Source organism: Lithobates pipiens, unplaced genomic scaffold (genome assembly GCF_037356315.1).
Source record: "Lithobates pipiens isolate NorthernLeopardFrog02 unplaced genomic scaffold, aLitPip1_a1.2 Scaffold_1, whole genome shotgun sequence".
NCBI lineage: Eukaryota > Metazoa > Chordata > Amphibia > Anura > Ranidae > Lithobates > Lithobates pipiens.
In genome coordinates, this window is record NW_027507685.1 from 196211793 (window position 1) to 196234135 (window position 22343).

Sequence of the window (22343 nt, forward strand, 5' to 3'; positions counted from 1 at the left end):
CCACAAAAGTTCCTATAAGGACTGGTAACTTGGTCTAGGGTGCTACAGTACATAGGGTTGAGTGCGGTACAGTCTGCTGTACTGTAAGGACCGCTATCGGTCCACAATAGATAGGGTTGAGGTGCACTACTGCTGACTGCTGCCCTATACTGCAGCAGTCCTTCATTGGTATAGGGACTGACGTACAGTCTGCTAATCACTAACACACAACCTGCTTGGTCCACAAAAGTTCTTATAAGGACTGGTAACTTGGTCTAGGGTGCTACAGTACATAGGGTTGAGTGCGGTACAGTCTGCTGTTCTGTAAGGACCGCTATCGGTCCACAATAGATAGGGTTGAGGTGCACCACTGCTGACCGCTGCCCTATACTGCAGCAGTCCTTCATTGGTATAGGGACTGACGTACAGTCTGCTAATCACTAACACACAACCTGCTTGGTCCACAAAAGTTCCTATAAGGACTGGTAACTTGGTCTAGGGTGCTACAGTACATAGGGTTGAGTGCGGTACAGTCTGCTGTTCTGTAAGGACCGCTATCGGTCCACAATAGATAGGGTTGAGGTGCACCACTGCTGACCGCTGCCCTATACTGCAGCAGTCCTTCATTGGTATAGGGACTGACGTACAGTCTGCTAATCACTAACACACAACCTTCTTGGTCCACAAAAGTTCTTATAAGGACTGGTAACTTGGTCTAGGGTGCTACAGTACATAGGGTTGAGTGCGGTACAGTCTGCTGTTCTGTAAGGACCGCTATCGGTCCACAATAGATAGGGTTGAGGTGCACTACTGCTGACTGCTGCCCTATACTGCAGCAGTCCTTCATTGGTATAGGGACTGACGTACAGTCTGCTAATCACTAACACACAACCTGCTTGGTCCACAAAAGTTCCTATAAGGACTGGTAACTTGGTCTAGGGTGCTACAGTACATAGGGTTGAGTGCGGTACAGTCTGCTGTTCTGTAAGGACCGCTATCGGTCCACAATAGATAGGGTTGAGGTGCACTACTGCTGACCGCTGCCCTATACTGCAGCAGTCCTTCATTGGTATAGGGACTGACGTACAGTCTGCTAATCACTAACACACAACCTGCTTGGTCCACAAAAGTTCCTATAAGGACTGGTAACTTGGTCTAGGGTGCTACAGTACATAGGGTTGAGTGCGGTACAGTCTGCTGTTCTGTAAGGACCGCTATCGGTCCACAATAGATAGGGTTGAGGTGCACCACTGCTGACCGCTGCCCTATACTGCAGCAGTCCTTCAGCAGTATAGGGACTGACGTACAGTCTGCTAATCACTAACACACAACCTGCTTGGTCCACAAAAGTTCCTATAAGGACTGGTAACTTGGTCTAGGGTGCTACAGTACATAGGGTTGAGTGCGGTACAGTCTGCTGTTCTGTAAGGACCGCTATCGGTCCACAATAGATAGGGTTGAGGTGCACCACTGCTGACCGCTGCCCTATACTGCAGCAGTCCTTCAGCAGTATAGGGACTGACGTACAGTCTGCTAATCACTAACACACAACCTGCTTGGTCCACAAAAGTTCTTATAAGGACTGGTAACTTGGTCTAGGGTGCTACAGTACATAGGGTTGAGTGCGGTACAGTCTGCTGTTCTGTAAGGACCGCTATCGGTCCACAATAGATAGGGTTGAGGTGCACTACTGCTGACTGCTGCCCTATACTGCAGCAGTCCTTCATTGGTATAGGGACTGACGTACAGTCTGCTAATCACTAACACACAACCTGCTTGGTCCACAAAAGTTCTTATAAGGACTGGTAACTTGGTCTAGGGTGCTACAGTACATAGGGTTGAGTGCGGTACAGTCTGCTGTTCTGTAAGGACCGCTATCGGTCCACAATAGATAGGGTTGAGGTGCACTACTGCTGACTGCTGCCCTATACTGCAGCAGTCCTTCATTGGTATAGGGACTAGGAGTTTTGTCACAGGGTGATTTAAAAAATGACAGGCAGAGGAAGAGGCAGGCCCTTCCGCAGGGGTGGTAGGGGTAGGGCAGGAGCAACAGCATTGAGCCAAAGTGGGAAGTTGCAGAAGGTGCGTTCAATTACTTTAAAGGACGCACCAGACTTGGTTGAGTGGCTCACTCAGCCTTACTCTTCTGCACCCTCCTCATCCTCTCGATCTGCACCCTTTTCTTCACTCTCTGCTATGTGCACCCCCAAAGACACTACCACCAACAACACCACCACCACCACATACCTTCCGCTTGAGTCACAGGAATTATTTTCCGATCCATATCAAGAGGACATTTCTGATGCGCAGCCACTCTTGGTATTGGATCAGGAAGAGGAGGTAGCAACAACCGCTACTCAGCAGTCTGATGACAGTACCCAGATCAGCCCAAGGAGGAGGTTGGTCCCCGGTGTTGCTGCCTACTCCGAGATCTCTACTTATAGGGGTGATGAAGGTGACGTTGATGATGACATGTCTAGTGATGTCACGTGGGTGCCCACAAGAGAGGAAGAGGAGGGGAGTTCAGAGGGAGATATGGACCAGCAGATAAGGAGGAGAAGCAGGAATAACTTACATTGCACAGGAGAGACAAAGCAGACTGCAAATGTATCAGGAGCGAGTCATCGACCATGTACGGTCACATCTGGCGCTCCCAGGACACCGGCACATGGCTCCACAGTGTGGGCTTTTTTTAACGTGTCCGCTGCTGACAATAGCGTTGCCATCTGTAATCTTTGCAGTCAACGCATTAGTCGCGGTAAGCCCAACACTCACCTAGGGACGACCGCCTTAAGAAGGCACATGAGCAGCCATCACCGAGCCCAGTGGGAGCAACGGAACACACAAAGCCACACTGCAGGCTCTCACCGTCCAGCCTCGTCTTCTACTTCTCCTTCTCCTCTCTCCTCACAATTGTCCTCCACTCCACCTTCCATCACGCCAAGCTCACGTTTTTCTGCAAAAAGGCAGGCTTCCGTGGGCCTAATGTTCGAGCGTAAAAAAATGATGACGCCGGATAACCCTCTTGCCCAACGGTTGACGGCTGGCTTGTCAGAACTGATAGCCCGCCAACTACTGCCATATAAACTGGTGGACTCGGAGGCCTTTCGCAAATTTGTGGCCATTGGAACACCACAATGGAAGGTCCCAGGAAGGAAGTATTTCTCAGAGAAGGGCATCCCAGAGCTATATGGCCATGTCCTTTCTTCCTGATATTCTTTCAGAATCCCACGTTCCAGCGGTACAGGACACTGTATCTTTTCTTCAGCGGAATAACCAAATCCTACAAGAGACCATAACCAAGGCTCAGGCGGATAGCAAGAGAAACTTCGATCGGGGAAGAAGGGGAGAACTGATTCTTCAAGTCGGGGACCAGGTATGGCTTTCCACTTCTAACTTGAAATTAGCTTGCCCCTCTAAGAAGTTGGCACCCAAATTTCTGGGTCCATTTCCAGTTAAGAGGAAGATCAATGAAGTATCTTATGAACTGTCCTTACCTGTTTCCATGAAAATTCACCCGGTCTTCCATGTAGCTCTGCTTAAGCCTGCTGTACCTGATCCTTTTCCCGGTAGAGGGACAGGTCCTCCTGATCCTGTGTTGATCGATGGCAATGAAGAATATGAAGTGGAGGCCATTCTGGATTTCAGAAGACGTCATGGACAAGGTCAGTTTTTAATTAAATGGAAGGGTTATGGTCCGGAAAATAATTCATGGGAACCTGCTGCTAACCTACATGCAGATAGATTAATTCAGGCCTTTTTTGCTGCACACCCTGAGAAGAGAGTCGTTAGGGGCACCCGGAGGTTGCCCCTTGTGGGGGGGCAATGTCAGGAATCCATCCGTTCTGCACGATCGGGTCTCCGTTCGCGCACGCGCGTTCGTGCCGCGGGTCGTCGTGGGCACGCGCGTCTCCGAGCACAAGCGGGTGCACGTCGTTTGGATGTGCGCGCGGCACACGCACGCACGTGTGCGCGTTAGCGCTATTGGCGTCAGTGGCCCTTTTTAAAGGAGCAGCTGCAGTTGTTCTGTGCTGTTCGTCTGCAGCTCGTGCCTGAAGAAACCTGTTTATCCGTCTGCTACCAATCTGATACCTGACCCGGCTCCGTCTGACCTTGTTGACCTCTCCTGCTCCGACCCCGGCTTGTTTGACCCTTCTTGGACTGTTTACCTGTTGCCGAACCTCTGCTTGTACCTGACACCTCTGCCAGCTCCTGCTTGCTTCTGCACCTGTTACCTCGCATCCTGAAGAGCCAGCCATCCTGTTCCCACGGTCTGCAGTCTTCTCCTAGCTGCTTTCCTGCTACAGCGAGTTCCTGCTCCAGAGGATCCTCTTCTACTCAGTGCCTGCTGCTGCACCTGGCCGGACTCTCCTACCCCGCTGTGCTCCGGTCTTCCTGTCCCCATTCCAGTGAGACCAGAACCAGAGCCGTAAGAGAGGTCCCCTTCCACTAAGTCAGACTCACCATCTGAAAACCTTAACAGTACGAACAGCCAAATGTCTGAGTCTGCGGAAGGGGCCTCCGCCATGGAGGAGATCTGCTCGCATCTCGCGGCCCTGACTCAAGCCGTGAAGTCCCTTCAGGATGGTTACTCCAGGCTGGACGAACGTGTGCAACATCTGTCTACCTCCGGTCCTCCAATCACCGCTCCTCAGCCTCCTCCTGTTCAGCCAGCCATTCAACCGGCCTACCCTGTCACCTGAAGAGCGAGCCCGCCGCCGGCAGATGAACTTGTGCCTATACTGTGGCAGCCCCGGACATTACGTGACCAACTGCCCTGTTAAGACACGTAAGTGCCTTTCTTCTGTGTCTCACAACCCTGTAACTCTGCCTTCCAACACTTTCCATGTTGCTCTTCTGCTCTCATTTCAGCTGCAGGGAAGAACGATTCACGTCAGCGCTATCCTTGACTCAGGGGCCTGCGGCTGCTTCATCGACGCTGCATTCACCAGCCTGCACTCCATCCCTCTTCGGAATAAACCCCATGAACTTTCCATCTTCCTGGCTGATGGTTCACAAATTAAGTCTGGCCGAGTCACCCAGGAGACTCTTCCACTACCCGCTACCACTTCCTGCCAACATACGGAACTGCTAACCTTGGATGTCATCTCATCACCACTTTTTCCTGTGATCTTGGGTATTCCGTGGCTGCAGGCACATAACCCCTCCATCGACTGGTCTTCCGGGGAAGTGAGTTTCCTCTCCTCTTACTGCCAGGATCACTGTCTTCCTGGAGCTTCTGTACAGCCCAGAACGCTCCTCTGTCTGGACCCAGACCAGGACTTATGTCAGTTAGTTCCAGAGCCCTACCAAGAGTTTCTGGATGTTTTCAGTAAACGGGGGGCTGATTCTCTTCCCCCACATCGCCCCTACGATTGTCCCATCGAGCTCCTTCCTGGGGCAGAAGTCCCGTTCGGGCGTGTCTTCCCTTTGTCTGAGAAAGAGCAGGAAGCCCTAAAGGTCTACATCACCGAGAACCTTAAGAAGGGGTTCATCCGCCATTCCACATCTCCTGCCGGTGCCGGAATATTCTTCGTTACAAAGAAAGATCAGACCCTTCGGCCCTGTGTGGATTACCGGGAGTTAAACCGAATCACGATTAAGAATCGTTATCCCCTACCACTGATTCCGGAGCTTTTTCAGAAATTAAGGTCAGCTTCTATTTTTACTAAGTTGGACTTGAGGGGAGCTTACAATCTGGTCAGAATACGAGCAGGCGACGAGTGGAAGACTGCGTTTCGGACTCGTTTTGGGCACTACGAGTACTTAGTAATGCCCTTCGGACTTTGTAATGCCCCGGCTACTTTCCAGCACCTGATAAATGATGTCTTCCGAGACTTTCTGGACATTTTCGTCATTGTATACCTGGACGACATTCTAATCTTTTCCGGGTCCCTGGAACAGCATCGTGGGCACGTCAGCAGAGTGCTGCTCCGGCTCCGGCAACACGGACTTTACGCTAAAGCCGAGAAGTGTAAATTTGAGCAGCAGAATATCCAATTCCTCGGCCTTGAAATCTCTCCAGCAGGCATCAAGATGGACCCGCAAAAGGTTTCTGCCGTTCTCGAATGGCCAGCCCCCACTGATAAAAAGGGGATCCAGCGCTTTGTGGGTTTCGCCAATTTTTATAGAAGATTCATTAAGGGGTTCTCGGCCATTATCGCTCCCATCACTCAGCTCACCAAACAAAATATACGTTTTCATTGGGGACCTGAAGCGCAGGCCGCCTTCAAGAGACTCAAGAACCTGTTCACCTCTGCTCCCGTTCTCAGTCACCCGGATCCGTCAAGACCCTTTATCCTGGAGGTAGGTGCTTCTGAGGTAGCAGTAGGGGCGGTGGTCTCCCAACGTCAAGGTAAAGATGACCTGATGCACCCCGTGGGGTTCTTTTCTCGCAAACTTTCTCCAGCAGAGAGAAATTATGATGTGGGGGACCGAGAGTTACTCGCCATCAAGTCCGCGTTGGAGGAGTGGAGATATTTACTGGAGGGGGCGGTACACCCCGTACTTATCTACACAGACCATAAGAACCTCGAATACCTCCGTACCGCCAAACGTCTGAAACCTCGGCAGGCCCGTTGGGCCCTCTTCTTCTCCCGGTTCTGCTTTCATATTACCTACCGCCCCGGGTTAAGAAACATAAAGCCGGATGCGCTTTCCCGCATGTTCGATAGCTCCAAGGACATCACACCCCCTGATACCATCCTCCCTGCTAACACCTTTTTGCTTGTCCAGCCTGACCTTTTGTCCCTGTTAAAGAGAGCTTTCCTCGTGTCCTCCAGTCCTCCAGGAGTTACGCTCATTTCCAGAGAAGGTCTGCTTTGGAAGGACAATCTAATCTTTGTTCCGGAAGACATCCGAATAAAGGTCTTGGGTCTCCTTCACGATCACCCTCTCGCCGGGCACTTTGGTGTCCGCAAGACTCTGGAGCTTGTACAGCGCTCCTTCTGGTGGCCAGGCATGAGGGAGTACTGCAAGAAGTATGTGAATTCCTGCCCCGTGTGTAGCCGGAATAAGGTCCCCAGAAACCGGGCCTGGGGTCTGCTTAAACCACTTCCCGTACCCGACCGTCCCTGGCGGATGATTACAATGGACTTTATTGTGGAACTCCCTCCTTCTGAGAACTGTACAGCCATCTTTGTGATCTGTGACCGTTTGTCTAAGATGGCCCATTTTCTACCCTTGAAGGGAACTCCCACCGCATCGGAAACGGCTCACATCTTCATCAAGGAGATAGTCAGGCTTCACGGGGTACCCTCCAATATTGTTTCTGATAGGGGGGTGCAATTCACCTCTCGTTTCTGGAGAGCCTTATGTGAGGCCCTGAAAATAGAATTGGCCTTGTCCTCCGCCTACCACCCGCAGACCAACGGACAAACTGAACGCACCAACCAAACCCTCGAACAATACATTAGGTGCTTTTCATCCTTTGTTCAGGACGATTGGGTTTCCCTCTTACCTTTGGCGGAATTCGCCTACAACAATGCCAGCCATGCTACCACCGGCCAATCCCCGTTTTTTGCTAATTTTGGTTTTAACCTGTCCTTTCTTCCTGATATTCTTTCAGAATCCCACGTTCCAGCGGTACAGGACACTGTATCTTTTCTTCAGCGGAATAACCAAATCCTACAAGAGACCATAACCAAGGCTCAGGCGGATAGCAAGAGAAACTTCGATCGGGGAAGAAGGGGAGAACTGATTCTTCAAGTCGGGGACCAGGTATGGCTTTCCACTTCTAACTTGAAATTAGCTTGCCCCTCTAAGAAGTTGGCACCCAAATTTCTGGGTCCATTTCCAGTTAAGAGGAAGATCAATGAAGTATCTTATGAACTGTCCTTACCTGTTTCCATGAAAATTCACCCGGTCTTCCATGTAGCTCTGCTTAAGCCTGCTGTACCTGATCCTTTTCCCGGTAGAGGGACAGGTCCTCCTGATCCTGTGTTGATCGATGGCAATGAAGAATATGAAGTGGAGGCCATTCTGGATTTCAGAAGACGTCATGGACAAGGTCAGTTTTTAATTAAATGGAAGGGTTATGGTCCGGAAAATAATTCATGGGAACCTGCTGCTAACCTACATGCAGATAGATTAATTCAGGCCTTTTTTGCTGCACACCCTGAGAAGAGAGTCGTTAGGGGCACCCGGAGGTTGCCCCTTGTGGGGGGGCAATGTCAGGAATCCGTCCGTTCTGCACGATCGGGTCTCCGTTCGCGCACGCGCGTTCGTGCCGCGGGTCGTCGTGGGCACGCGCGTCTCCGAGCGCGAGCGGGTGCACGTCGTTCGGATGTGCGCGCGGCACACGCACGCACGTGTGCGCGTTAGCGCTATTGGCGCCAGTGGCCCTTTTTAAAGGAGCAGCTGCAGTTGTTCTGTGCTGTTCGTCTGCAACTCGTGCCTGAAGAAACCTGTTTATCCGTCTGCTACCAATCTGATACCTGACCCGGCTCCGTCTGACCTTGTTGACCTCTCCTGCTCCGACCCCGGCTTGTTTGACCCTTCTTGGACTGTTTACCTGTTGCCGAACCTCTGCTTGTACCTGACACCTCTGCCAGCTCCTGCTTGCTTCTGCACCTGCTACCTCGCATCCTGAAGAGCCAGCCATCCTGTTCCCACGGTCTGCAGTCTTCTCCTAGCTGCTTTCCTGCTACAGCGAGTTCCTGCTCTAGAGGATCCTCTTATACTCAGTGCCTGCTGCTGCACCTGGCCGGACTCTCCTACCCCGCTGTGCTCCGGTCTTCCTGTCCCCATTCCAGTGAGACCAGAACCAGAGCCGTAAGAGAGGTCCCCTTCCACTAAGTCAGACTCACCATCTGAAAACCTTAACAGAATGTATCTCTGGCACACAGTGTCGGTGCCAAGATACATCTGACCACAGACACGTGGTCTAGCAAACACGGGCAGGGAAGGTATATCACTTTTACTGCCCACTGGGTGAACCTTCTGACGGCCGTCAAGCATGTAACCCGTGGCACCCGTGTAGATTTGGTTTTACCGCCACGGATTGCATGCAGGCCTGACTCTTCTTCTCCTCCTCCTCCTACTCCATCCTCCTCCCTCTCTTCCTCAGCTGCCTCCTCCTTTTCCGCTGCTAGCGTCTCTTCCGCTGCACCGCCCAAGCTCCCCAGAACCTATTCCACATGCCAGGTGAGACGTTGCCATTCCGTGCTGCGTCTGTTGTGCCTGGAAGCCAAGAGCCACACTGGCCCGGCACTCCTTTCAGCTTTGCGTTCACAGGCAGATCAGTGGCTAACACCGCTCAATTTGACAGTTGGTAAAGTGGTGTGTGACAACGGTGCCAATCTGCTTAGCGCATTGAAACAGGGCAAAATCACGCACGTGCCATGCATGGCACACGTCTTAAACTTGGTCGTGCAGCGATTCCTTGTCAAATACCCTGGGGTCCAGGACATCTTGCAGCAGGCGAGGAAAATCTCGGCCCATTTCAGAAGATCTTACACGGCCATGGCTCGCCTTACTGACATTCAGCGGCGACACCATCTGCCGGTCAGACGTCTTATTTGCGATTGCCCGACGCGATGGAACTCAACCTTCTATATGCTTGATAGGCTGCTCCAGCAGAAACGTGCAGTTAACGTCTACCTGTATGAACTCTGCGAAAGAAACGGTTCTGGTGAGCTGGGGTTTTTTTCACCGCGCCAGTGGCTGCTCATGCGCGACGCATGCAGACTTCTGCGGCCATTTGAGGAGATCACCAAACCGGTCAGTCGCAGCCATGGCGCCATCAGTGACATGGTACCTTATGCCTTCTTTATGGAGCGTGCATTGCGTCGTGTCTTTGATCAGGCTGTGGAGGAGCAGGAGCGGGAAGATGAGGAAGTCGCAATGCTGGATGAATTCCCAGGGGGGGCTACTCTATCTGAGACAAGTCAACAACAGGAGTCTGAAGAGGAGTCAGAGGAGGATGGTGCCGGGGCGGATGAGGAGGAGCAAGAAGAGCGTGCTTTAAACCTTTCTGGGATCCCTGTTGTGCGTGGATGGGGAGAGGAGAATGAAGAGGACGACATTATCCTGGATGATGAGCAGGAGCCAGGCCACCACACCGCTTCCACTTTAGTGCAAATGGGGGCCTTCATGCTCCAGTGTTTTAATAGGGACCCCCGTATAAAAAGCATAAGGGTCAAGGACCAGTACTGGGTGGCAACGTACTTAGACCCCCGGTACAAACACAAAATGGCGGAAATGTTACCGCCGTCGCAGAGGGCTGTCAGAATGCAGCACTTCCAGGCCTTGCTTCGAGAAATGCTGCATTCTGCTTTTGCGTGCGCTGGCAGAGGAGCAATTCCCACTCCCAGAGAAGGATTTGCGGGTACCAATCCAACAGCGCCTGCAAGAAGAGGCCGGTTTGAAGATGTGTTGGTGACTTCGGATATGAGGTCATTCTTTCAGCTGACCCATCGACAGGTGTCATCCGGATCCAGCATCAGGGAACGCCTAGACCGTCAGGTGTCCGACTACATTGGGTTAACGGCCGATGTGGACGCTCTGAGGAGTGATGAACCCCTGGACTACTGGGTGGGCAGGCTTGACCTCTGGCCAGAGCTTGCCCAATTTGCAATCGAACTGTTGGCTTGCCCCTCATCCAGTGTCCTGTCCGAAAGGACGTTCAGCGCAGCAGGGGGGATCGTGACCGATAAGCGTACTCGCCTAGCTCACGACAGTGTTAACTACCTCACATTTATAAAAATGAATGAGGCATGGATCTCGGAAGAATTCAACACATGTGACCAGTAGACCATGTATATGTCTATAAACTATTTTTTTAATCAAGCACACAGACCTTCTTTCTTCATTTGGCTCACTTCCTTGTCCCAAAAAAGCACACCGTACTATATGCCCCTACCCTCCTCTTTGAAGAGGTTGAGCGGTGTCATATTTCTACTGGGGCTGCTTATGATAACCCTGTGCTGTGCTGACTTCCTCCTGGGGGTTCTTCTTATGAGGGGATCACACCATCCCTGTGCTGTGCTGAGTTTCTCCTGGGCCTGCTTACTATGAGGGGATCACACCATCCCTGTGCTGTGCTGACTTCCTCCTGGGGGTTCTTATTATGAGGGGATCACACCATCCCTGTGCTGTGCTGACTTACTCCTGGGGCTGCTTACTATGAGGGGATCACACCATCCCTGTGCTGTGCTGACTTCCTCCTGGGGGTTCTTATTATGAGGGGATCACACCATCCCTGTGCTGTGCTGACTTACTCCTGGGGCTGCTTACTATGAGGGGATCACACCATCCCTGTGCTGTGCTGACTTCCTCCTGGGGGTTCTTATTATGAGGGGATCACACCATCCCTGTGCTGTGCTGACTTACTCCTGGGGCTGCTTACGGTGCTGCTGTCAGTGCTGTATATCACGGTGCTGGTGTGAATGCTTAATGTCACGGTGCTGCTGTCAGTGCTGTATATCACTGTGCTGATGTCAGTGCTGTATGTCACGCTTCTGATGTCAGTGCCCTCTATCACGGTGCTGCTGTCAGTGCTGTATATCACGGTGCTGATGTCAGTGCTTAATGTCACGCTTCTGATGTCAGTACTATCTACCACCGTGCTGCTGTCAGTGCTGTATATCACTGTGCTGGTGTTAATGCTTTATGTCACGCTTCTGATGTCAGTAATCTCTATCACGGTGCTGCTGTCAGTGCTATATATCACGGTGCTGATGTCAGTGCTGTATGTCACACTTCTGATGTCAGTGCCCTCTATCACGGTGCTGCTGTCAGTGCTGTATATCACGGTGCTGATGTCAGTGCTTAATGTCACGCTTCTGATGTCAGTGCTGTATATCACGGTGTTGCTGTCAATGCTGTATGTCACGGTGCTGGTGTTAATGCTTTATGTCACGCTTCTGATGTCAGTACTCTCTATCACGGTGCTGCTGTCAGTGCTGTATATCACTGTGCTGATGTCAGTGCTTAATGTTACGCTTCTGATGTCAGTACTCTCTATCACGGTGCTGCTGTCAGTGCTGTATATCACGGTGCTGATGTCAGTGCTGTATGTCACGCTTCTGATGTCAGTGCCCTCTATCACGGTGCTGCTGTCAGTGCTGTATATCACGGTGCTGATGTCAGTGCTTAATGTCACGCTTCTGATGTCAGTACTCTCTATCACGGTGTTGCTGTCAATGCTGTATGTCACGGTGCTGGTGTTAATGCTTTATGTCACGCTGCTGATTTCAGTGCCCTCTATCACGGTGCTGTTGTCAGATGCCTCTATCACGGTGCATGTGTCATTGCTGTATGTGACGCTGCTGGTGATCATCTCCTGCACCCTCTTCTTTGCCTACCCTGGTCCCTGACCTTCCCTCTCCTCCATTGCCTTCATGCGCTCCACAGTCCTGAATTTTCAGAACAATTTTCCAAATAAAAAAAGAATGCTTGTAGTTATCGATCCCAAATTCACCTCATACATGTATTATGTCATTGGCCAGGTGGTGGGACTATGTTTTCCCTGCTAATAATTACCTCGTGGCTGCAAATTCGACCTAAAGGTTTGAAACGTTCGCCTCCCATTGAAGTCAATGGGGCCCGCGGCGAACGTTCGGTTTCGCGAACGGTCGGCCTCGTTCGCGGTCCGCGTTCGCGAAACGTCCCGTCGGAGGTTCGGGCCATCACTAGTAATAGATCAAAAAAAAGTGGCATATAATTATGAAGTGGAAGTAAAATGATAAATGCTTTTCAATTTTTTTTACAAATAAATATCTGAAAAGTGTAGCGTGCATTTGTATTCAGGCCACTTCACTCTGATATGCTCAACAAAAATCTAGTGGAACCAATTACCTTCAGAAGTCACCTAATTTATATACACTGTAGAGTCCACCTGTGTGTAATTTAATCTCAGTATAAATACAACTGTTCTGTTAAGCCCTCAGAGGTTTGTTAAAGAAGCTTAGTGAACAAACAGCATCATGAAGGCCAAGGAACATACCAGACAGAAGAGAATTCATTAAGGTAAAAAAATACTTCTGTCTTTAAAGGCTTTAAGACTAAGAAACTTTAAGAATAATATTCTGTAAAATAAATCTCATTTTCCTTTTTGCTGTTATTTTCTGATAGGAATGTCGGTGCGCATCCATTCATAGGTCTTGTTTTCCTCCTTACAACAACCAATCAGCTTTCAAATGCCAATTCCTAATACAAATTTTGAAATTGAGAAGAAGTTCATTGGTGACTATAAACAAGGGAGGGAGCTCTTATTTCTAACATTAATTATTTCACCCCGATAATACGGAAACATAGATTAGGAAATATCATCTTGCCCCACTAGATGTCCCCATTTTAGTTGCTGTCATACATAAAAGTCATGGCAAAGAATTGGAAAGCATCTTACAGTGGTTTATAATGAGTAATTAAAGAGGAAGTATACTCTCCCACTCTGATGCGTCTTTTTATTTAGGCCATTATAATAAGTAATTATCAAACTATAGCCACTGTAATCCAGCCCAAATCGTATATTACTTACTGTATAAAGAAACTTTAAACAACTTGTTTCCAGGGGTTAGGTAGCGCCATCTTAAGTATTGTTTTCTGAGTCCACAGTGGAGTGTATTTCTGCCCTTACATTGAGCACTTCCTGTACTGTTAACCAAGCCTCCTTCTCAATCCAACGTTTCTATGGCAACCCTTCTACCCTGTTCATAGCTGACTTGTTTATTTCATAGTATTTACTTGTGCTGATTACTTTAGCTTTAGCTGATAAGACTGCAGTACTGCTGTCCCATGTCCTGCTTTACACTGTATGTGAGGTCACATGATCACATGGTGTGTAGAAGGAAGCTCTGAGTGATTAACAGCCTCCTGGGAGTTCAGTGGTGTGCCGTAGGAAGTCTTGACAACAGATAGATAAGACATAGAGAGTGTGCCGTAAATCGGGGGAGATCTGGGCATGCTCAGTGATGTCATTCTAAAGAACAAAAAGGATTACAACAATACTAAGCAAGTAAGGAGACATCTACAAGCAGTGTTCATTAGGGTTTTTTTATGCTGATTCACATGGGACAAAGTTGTAGGGGAGGGTTTACAACCACTTTAAATGTAAGTGGATTTTGTGATGGACTTCTACTTAGCACTGTTTCTACACTTTTTTTTTTTTTTAAACCTTCAAGGTTATTTCAAGGAGATTAGTGTAAAAAGGGAACAACCTCCAGATGAACTTTAGCTTGTTTGTTTTTCTGTTCTGTAGAAACTAGTATATCTCTCTGTCCTATTCAAACTGACAGTTGCACAGGTGAAAGGAGCGGTCTTTGTTGCCTAAACAGCATCAGGGCATTCCATTCAAGGCTACAGCAAATATAAAATCCATTTTGAATGGGGTGTCCTATGTCAATTTTAATTGTGTTGTCATTTATTATCACCTGGGTAGCCTAAGCGCATTCCATCAAGTGTGTACATGTCTTAGTAAGTACTTCACCAAACACAATCGAACTGTTGCAGGGAGTGCCCATAATTTGACTTCATACTTTGTGGAGACAAAAAAAAGCAGATAACCCAGAGAGCAAGGATACCTTGCCACAAATGTGTGGCAGTGTTTAATTGTAAGCCTGTTAACTTTCTGCACATTTTTACTTGCAAGTTGTACACTTGCAGAGCACTGAAGGCACAAGTCCTAGTTGACACTTTTTTAATTTGTAGCAAATGTGTGTGCAAAGTCTCTGGCAAGATCTAAGTTGCAATAGTGAGTCTACTGCAAAAGCTCTTCAAGTCTACAGCATGGACATTCCACCACAGTGACCCCTGTGGTGGGATGACTTGTACACAACGTAGCACCCTGCAGGTACTAGCGTCTCTAAATACTTCATTATTTTTTGGTAGGCAGGACAGACCCAGGTGGGCTGGATTTGCTGAGTCCCCCTCAGCAGCCTGGGTAGAAATCTGCAGGGTTTCCCCCAGGGACTGATGGACAGGGAAGAGAGCCAATGCCTGGCAGTATTTTGGAAGCCCTGGCCAATCCCAAGCTGAGAGCTTGATGAGGTGGACACCACATAAATACCACTGGGGCCTGCCATGTGGGGAGTAATGTGGAGGGATGGAGATAAAGTGATGGAGATCTGAGCCAGGAGGGGGCCCCCAGGTGGAAGGGGGGTGTTGCCTCTACCTGGATGTGTGGCTGAGGTCATCACCGCTGTTTTGTGTGCCACAGTCAGGACTGGCTTCTGGCATCCCTAAGGCTGGTGAAGAGCAGCGCCCCAGTGAACTGTAGTGTTAATAACCATCCCCTTAGAAACTAGGATCAGAGGAAGTGGGGCATCTGTTCATTTCTTTTTAACTCCTATAGCCAGGACAGGGGGTAGAAGCAGCCAGGCACAGGGCCCACCTCGTTTCCAGAGATCCCAGGAGGGATCATATCCCTTGCTATAGGATGACTGCATTTAGAGATTGTGGATTGAGAAGAGTGGAAATAGAGTATACAGCCTATGTGAAGATTTGCTGTTAAAGAGACTGCACCACATAAGTGAGGTTTCTCTTGTCAGTCTGAAGTTTAAAAAACGGTTGTATGCTGTTTTTTTTAACTTTTACCTACAGGTAAGCCTATAATAAGGCTTACCTGTAGGTAAAAAAAATCTCCTAAACCTGTATGGTTTAGGAGATATTCCCCTCGCAATGAGCCGCTGACTGCAGAGGCGCATGCGCACAGGGGATTTTCGGCTGATCGTCGTGGATCGTCGGAGATATCAGGGCCTTGTTCTAAGGTAAGTATTTCATAATGAGTTAGTATGAGGTGCATACTAGCTCATTATGCCTTTTCCCTTGCAGGTCAGAAAAACAAAAATTTCATCGGGTTTACTACCGCTTTAAAGAGACAGTGTCCTCAATGTATACAGTTAATAGCGATATGGCGTCCTGGACCTTTCCAATATCCCACCCAAGTGAAAATCCCCCTATAAATATAAAAACAAAAAAATTCATTGACAGTCTTCTGACTGCGAGTGACTGTTACAAATGCTGGTTGCTTGGCTGCTGGGCTGAAATGTCTCCTACCTGGCTGCACACACAAGGTGAACCTTTTTAAATCCAATAGCCCTCAAGGGGACATCACTACAAAAACATAACAGCAGCAGACTTGCAGAATGTTTGCAAAGAAAGTTGATCTGAAGTCATGCAATGTGGACTTGCTGCAATTGTGCAACAAACTTGTGAAGCCTGGCAAGTCTAGCAAGAGCTTAGCAAGTCATTTTTAAACTTGCAGCACAAGTGCTTGCTATCTGGGAAATGATCACACAAGCAGAAAATTGGATTTATAGGAGCGGTTTGTACGGAACACCCAAGTTTGCCCTTTTCACAATATTTTGACAATGTTAGAAATCCATTGATCTACAGAATAAAATGTAAAGTTAAAGTAGAACCATAGGCAAAACTTTTTTTGTGGATATGCCACGTACACATGACCGGACCGAAAAGGTCCAGCGGCCTTCCCGACGGACTTCTGACCAGACGGACTTGCCCACACATGAATGGATCAAAGTCCGTTCGTTTTGAACGTGATGATGTACGATGGGTCTAGAAAAGGAAGTTCATAGCCAGTAGCCAATAGCTGCCCTGCGTCGTATTTGGTCCATCAGACCAGCATACAGATGAACGGTTTTCTGGATAGAAATTGATTCCCTCAGACAGATTTGAAACATTTCAGGTCCGTCTGAATTTTTGAATAAAAAAGTCAGATGAAGCACACACACGATCGTAATATCTGAATGGAATGATTCCGTCTGACCTTTTCTGCCAGTCGTGTGTACACGGTATAAAGGAGAATTACAACAGGTGTGACCAAGCTACTACCTCCTGATTAGGGTTGCCATCTGTCTGGGATTCACCCAGACAGTCCAGGTTTTGAATCATGTATCCGGGGTTCAGGCAGACTGAATCCTGGAGACATTAGTCAGGCCAGGCTGTAGCTCCCCAAGTAACCAAGATAATCACACACAAATGTGCTACTGCCCGGGAGCTGCAGGCAGCTGTCTGGAGGCCGATTCGGCATCACTGGGGGGGCAGGGCGATAATGTCAGCAACAGCAATTTGACCACACCCACTGTTTGCTGCTGCACGCTATACACACTGCATTACTACTCTCCTTGGGGCACCCAAAGGTGTCCCAGGCTGCTAAAGTGTTCGGGTTTGGCTTGAAGAAAAGGTGGTAACCCTACTTCTGATATAAATCATACACTTCAAGGGCAAGGCACTCAGCCTGAAAAGGTCTCCACAACCTCCATAGGCAATCAAAAAAAATAAAAGGCAAGCACCACTGAATCGGCTAAAAATGCATGTAGCTTTATTAAATACAGCTGAAAAATAGGCAAAAAGAGTCTACGGTTTAAAGGACTTAAAGTGGTTTGCAAAGCTTAGTTTAAAAAAAATAATAATATAAAAATAACAAACATGCCCCTACTTACCTGCTGAGCATTCAAGATACTCCTCTTCTGGGGTGCCCCGCCAGCACTCCAGGCCCCTCCTCTTCACCGGGTACCCCCCAGGGAAAGCCCCCGTGTCTGCCTACTCCCGAGTTCCGCTGCTGCGTCCATTGACACAGACAGCGGGACTCGGCCCTTCCCCCCCCCCCCCCCCGCACCATGTCACCGGATTTGATTGACAGCACTGGGAGCCAATCACTCCCACTGCTATCAATCTGTCCAATGAGGAGAGAGACATCGGCAGGAGCCGCTGTGCTTGTGCACATCACTGGATCAGATCGGGTGAAAAACCTTAATACTTTAGAACCACTTTAATCATGTACGGACCGCCCACCATCGTTACACGTTGGTACTTTGAAGAGGAATGTCATTTTTATGGCAGCAGCTAGCTACCATAACCCTGGTATCCTCTTCTTCAGCGGGCAGTCCGCTTTCAGACAAAAGTAGTCTCTGCAGCAGATTTGCCGCAAGAGCACATTCCTCTGCTTATGGCATGCCACCGGTGGCGGAGGAGCGATCGTGTACACTCTCCTCTGTGTTATGGAGCTGAGTGAGGGGAAGATGGCCCCCACCCATCTCCAAATCATTGCAGGGTGGACGCAATGTCAAAATGTCACTTCTGCCCATAGCTCTTTTGCCGTGTACACACGATCAAACAATCTGGTGGAAAAGTCGGACTCGAGTCCGCTGGACAACCCGCCCGTGTGTGGGCTCCGGCGGACTTTTTTTACCCAAAAGTCCAGCGGACTAAAAAAGTAGTTTTGCACCAAAATATGTCCACAATACGGCCGTGTGTGTGCTAGTCTGTCGTACTTTTGAAATGAACAGACTTTTCTCGCACAGAGAAAAGTCCGTTCATTTTGAGCATGGCTCCAGGTAGCCGGGACCAGCGAATGAGGCGTCGCTGGCCCCGTCACCTGGTATGGACTTAAAGGGGAAGCCCTACGGCGAAAAAACGGAGTGTGGGCCCCCCCCCCAGGTCCATATCAGACCCTTATCCGAGTACGCAACCCGGCCGGTCAGGAAAGGGGGTGGCGACGAGCGAGTGCCCCCCGAGCTTTACCATGCCGCGTGCCCTCAACATGGGGGGGTTCTGTGGGGAAAGGGGGGCCACACGGCCCCCCCACCCCAAAGCACCTTGTCCCCATGTTGATGAGGACAATGGCCTCTTCCCGACAACCCTGGCTGTTGGTTGTCGGGGTCTGCGGGCAGGGGGCTTATCGTAATCTGTGAGCCCCCTTTAATAAGGGGGCCCCCGGATCCCAGTCCCCCACCCTATGTGAACAAGTATGGGGTACAATGTACCCCTACCCATTCACCTGTGAAAAAAATGTAAAAAAAAACACAACACACAAGGGTTAAAAATAGTTTATTGCACATCTCCGGGGGTCTTCTTCCGTCTTCGGCGGGCCTTCTCGCCGGACTCCTCTGCTATCTTCTGCTCTTTTGCTAGCTCTTTTATTAGCGGAGGAGCCCAGCTTTCTTCTTCATCACTGTCCTCTGCTTCCGACTTCGGGGGTCTTGTCCCCCTCTTCGGTTCTTCTTGTCGGGCCTCCGCGCCTTCTTCTAGCACTTTTTCAAGTGGTAGCCACAGAAGGCGGCAAAGACAGCGGCAACAGAAGACCGGGCCACCACTTGTAAAAGAGCTAGAAGAAGGCGCGGAGGCCCGGCAAGAAGAACCGAAGAGGTGGATAAGACCCCCGAAGAGGGGAACAAGACCCCCGAAGTCAAAAGAAGAGGGCGGCGATGAAGAAGGGTGGGGGGCCGGGATCCGGGGGCCCCCTTATTAAAGGGGGCTCACGGATTCGGATAAGCCCCCCGACAACCAACAGCCAGGGTTGTCGGGAAGAGGTCCTTGTCCTTATCAACATGGGGACAAGGTGCTTTGGGGTGGGGGGGGCTGCAGGGCTCCCCCTTCCCCAAAGCACCCCGCATGTTGAGGGCACAAGGCCTGGCATGGCCCGGGGGGGGGGGGGGGCGCTCGCTTGTCCCCACCCCCTTTCCTGAACGGCCGGGTAGCGTGCTCGGATAAGGGTCTGATATTGACCTGGGGGGAACCCCTACGCCGTTTTTTCAGCGTAGGGCTTCCCCTTTAATACCAGGTGACGGGGCCAGCGATGCATCATTCGCTGGTCCTGGCTACCTGGAGCCATGCTCAAAATGAACGGACTGTCCTCCATGTGTGTGGGCAAGTCCGTTCATTTCAAAAGTACGGAGGAAAGTCACGCGTGTGGGCAGGTTTGCTCGTTCGGACAGTCCGGCGGACTTTACGGCAGTTTGTCCACCAGACTAAGTCCGCCGGATAGTCTGATCATGTGTACGAGGCATTAAAGAGATTTTTTTTTTTTTTTCAAAAGAAAGAACAGTGTAAAAAAAAAAAATAATAGGTAAAATAAATAAGAATTTTTTTTTCTTTCAACGTGGCTCGTTCCGCCAAGTTCAACAACAAATACGTGAGCAGCGCCCGCATATGAAAATGGTGTTCAAACCACACGTAATTCAAAACATGCAACCTGTAGAATTTTTAAACATCGCATATGGAGTTTTTTAAGGATAAAAGTTTGTCGCCATTCCACTAGCGGGCGCAATTTTGAAGCGTGACATGTTAGATATCAATTTACTCAGTGTAACATTATCTTTCACAATATAAAAAAAAGATTGGGCTAACTTTACTGTTGTCTTATTTTTAATTCAAAAAAGTGTATTTTTTCCAAAAAAAAGTGTGCTTGTAAGACCACTGAGCAAATACGGTGTGACAGAAAGTATTGCAATGCCCGTCATTTTATTCTCTAGGGTGTTAGGAAAAAAAACATAATGTCTGGGGGTTCTAAGTTATTTTCCAGCAAAAGAAATGTTTTTAACTTGTAAACACCAAATCACAAAACGACTTGGGGTTGAAGTGGTTAATCATGGCTAGAATACACATATAACAAAACAGCTTAAATAGGGGAGGATTATAACTCCTGTAAGGATTATTTTTGCCCTGTTTGTCCCAATGGGGAGATTTACCTTCACTTCCTGTCTCATAGCCAAAACAGAAAGTGTGAGGAAATCGCTGCAAATTAAAGGAATCTGTTGGGGACCCCCAGTTCACCAGAGCTAGTGTTCCCATTGGAAGATTTCTCCATCTATAACTTTTCTGGGGACAATCCAAAATTTGGGATTTTCTTTTACTTTCACTTTCAGTGATAATGGTAAACAAGTAGGGTTGCCACCTGTCCAGGATTCACCCGGACAGTTCGGGTTTGGAATCCTGTGTCCGGGTTTCAGTCTGCCTGAAACCCGGACACATTATTTAGACTGGGCTGTGGCTCCCCAAGTAGCTTAGATAGTAACACAAAAATCTGTTGCCATTTGGGATCTGCTCTCTGAGGGTAGGTTTGGCATCACTGGGGGGGTGGGGGGGCATGATGTTAGTAAGAGCAGTTTGGCCACACCCACTGTTTGCCGCAGCGCACTGCATTACCACTTTTCTTGGGGGGCACCCAAAGGTGTCCCAGGTCTTTTTTAATTCTATAGTGTATACTACGAAAAAAAGGTGTCCTGTGCCGCTAAAGTGTTCGGGTTTGGCTTGAAGAAAAGGTGGCAACCCTATAAACAAGTACAGAGGATCAATTTCTCTATAGCCCCATACACACAATCATAAATTCTGCCAGCAAAAGTCGGATGTGAGCTTTTGATCAGAAATTCTGACCATGTGTATGTTCCATTTTCTGGCAGAATTCCAGACAGCAAAAGATTGAGAGCAGGCTCTCTTTTTTTCGGTTGGAAAAAGTTCTGGCAGAATTCCAGCCAGCAAAAGATTGAGAGCAGTCTCTCTTTTTTTCGGTTGGAAAAAGTTCAGATCAGAAATTCCGACACGCAAAATTCCTACGTGTGCTCGAAAACAATTCAACGCATGCTCGGAAGCATTGAACTTAATTTTCTCGGCTCATCGTAGTGTTGTACGTCACTGCATTCTTGACAGTCGAAAGTTCAGAGAACTTTTGTGTGACCGTGTTTATGCAATCTAAGCTTGAGCAGAATTCGTTTGGAAAAACCATCCAAGTTTTTGCAGACAGAAAATCCGCCCATGTGTACGGGGCATAACAGGGACACAGACAACAATAAAAACAGGTGTTCTAATCCTTCTCCTCTCTATCCAAAAAAAAGTTTTGCCTTCAGGGTCGGTTCACACAGGGGCAACTCCGATCCGACTTCAGGTCGCCCCTAGTCGCCTCAGGTCGGACAACATTTAAAAAGCAATGTAAGTGAATGAGAGCCGTCTTAAAGCGGAGGTCCACCCTAAAATGGACCTCCGCTCATCGGAATCCCCCCCCTCCGGCGCCACAATTGGCACCTTTCAGGGGGGGGGGGTGCAGTTACCTGGATAATCCAGGTAACTGCACCCACTTCCGGGATAGCTGTCTGCGGAAAGGGGCGTAGATTACGCCCCTTTCCGCAACTGCCCGCCCCTTTGCGCAAGTGCCCCGCTGCCTGCTGGGAAACACACAGTTCCCAGAGGCAGCGGGGACCGTCCAGTGTGGTAAAATTTCATGCGACTCCATAAAACTTCCTCACCCCGTCACTTCCGGTGAGGCTCCGTCACTCTAACAGCTGACGGCGGGCCTTTACTGCGCATGCGCCAAGTCCGTGATCTGAACGGTGCATGCGCAAGATCGTAAGTTCAGCGGTGGTTAAAAATTATAGACAGAGAAATGCTGGTGGGCGGGCGGAGCTAAACAGATGCTCAGGACGTCAGCAGCAGCCCCGCCCACCCTAGTAACATGCCCCTGAATCTTAAGTGGTGGTGAAAAATCATACTCATGTGGGTGGAGACTTGCGGGTGGGCGGACGGAGCTAATGATGGCTTTATTATATCATCGGCAGCACCAATATGTATATATTTGTATATATTTATTAAAGCTGAACAATAAGCAGTGTATTTATTAAAGCTGAACAATA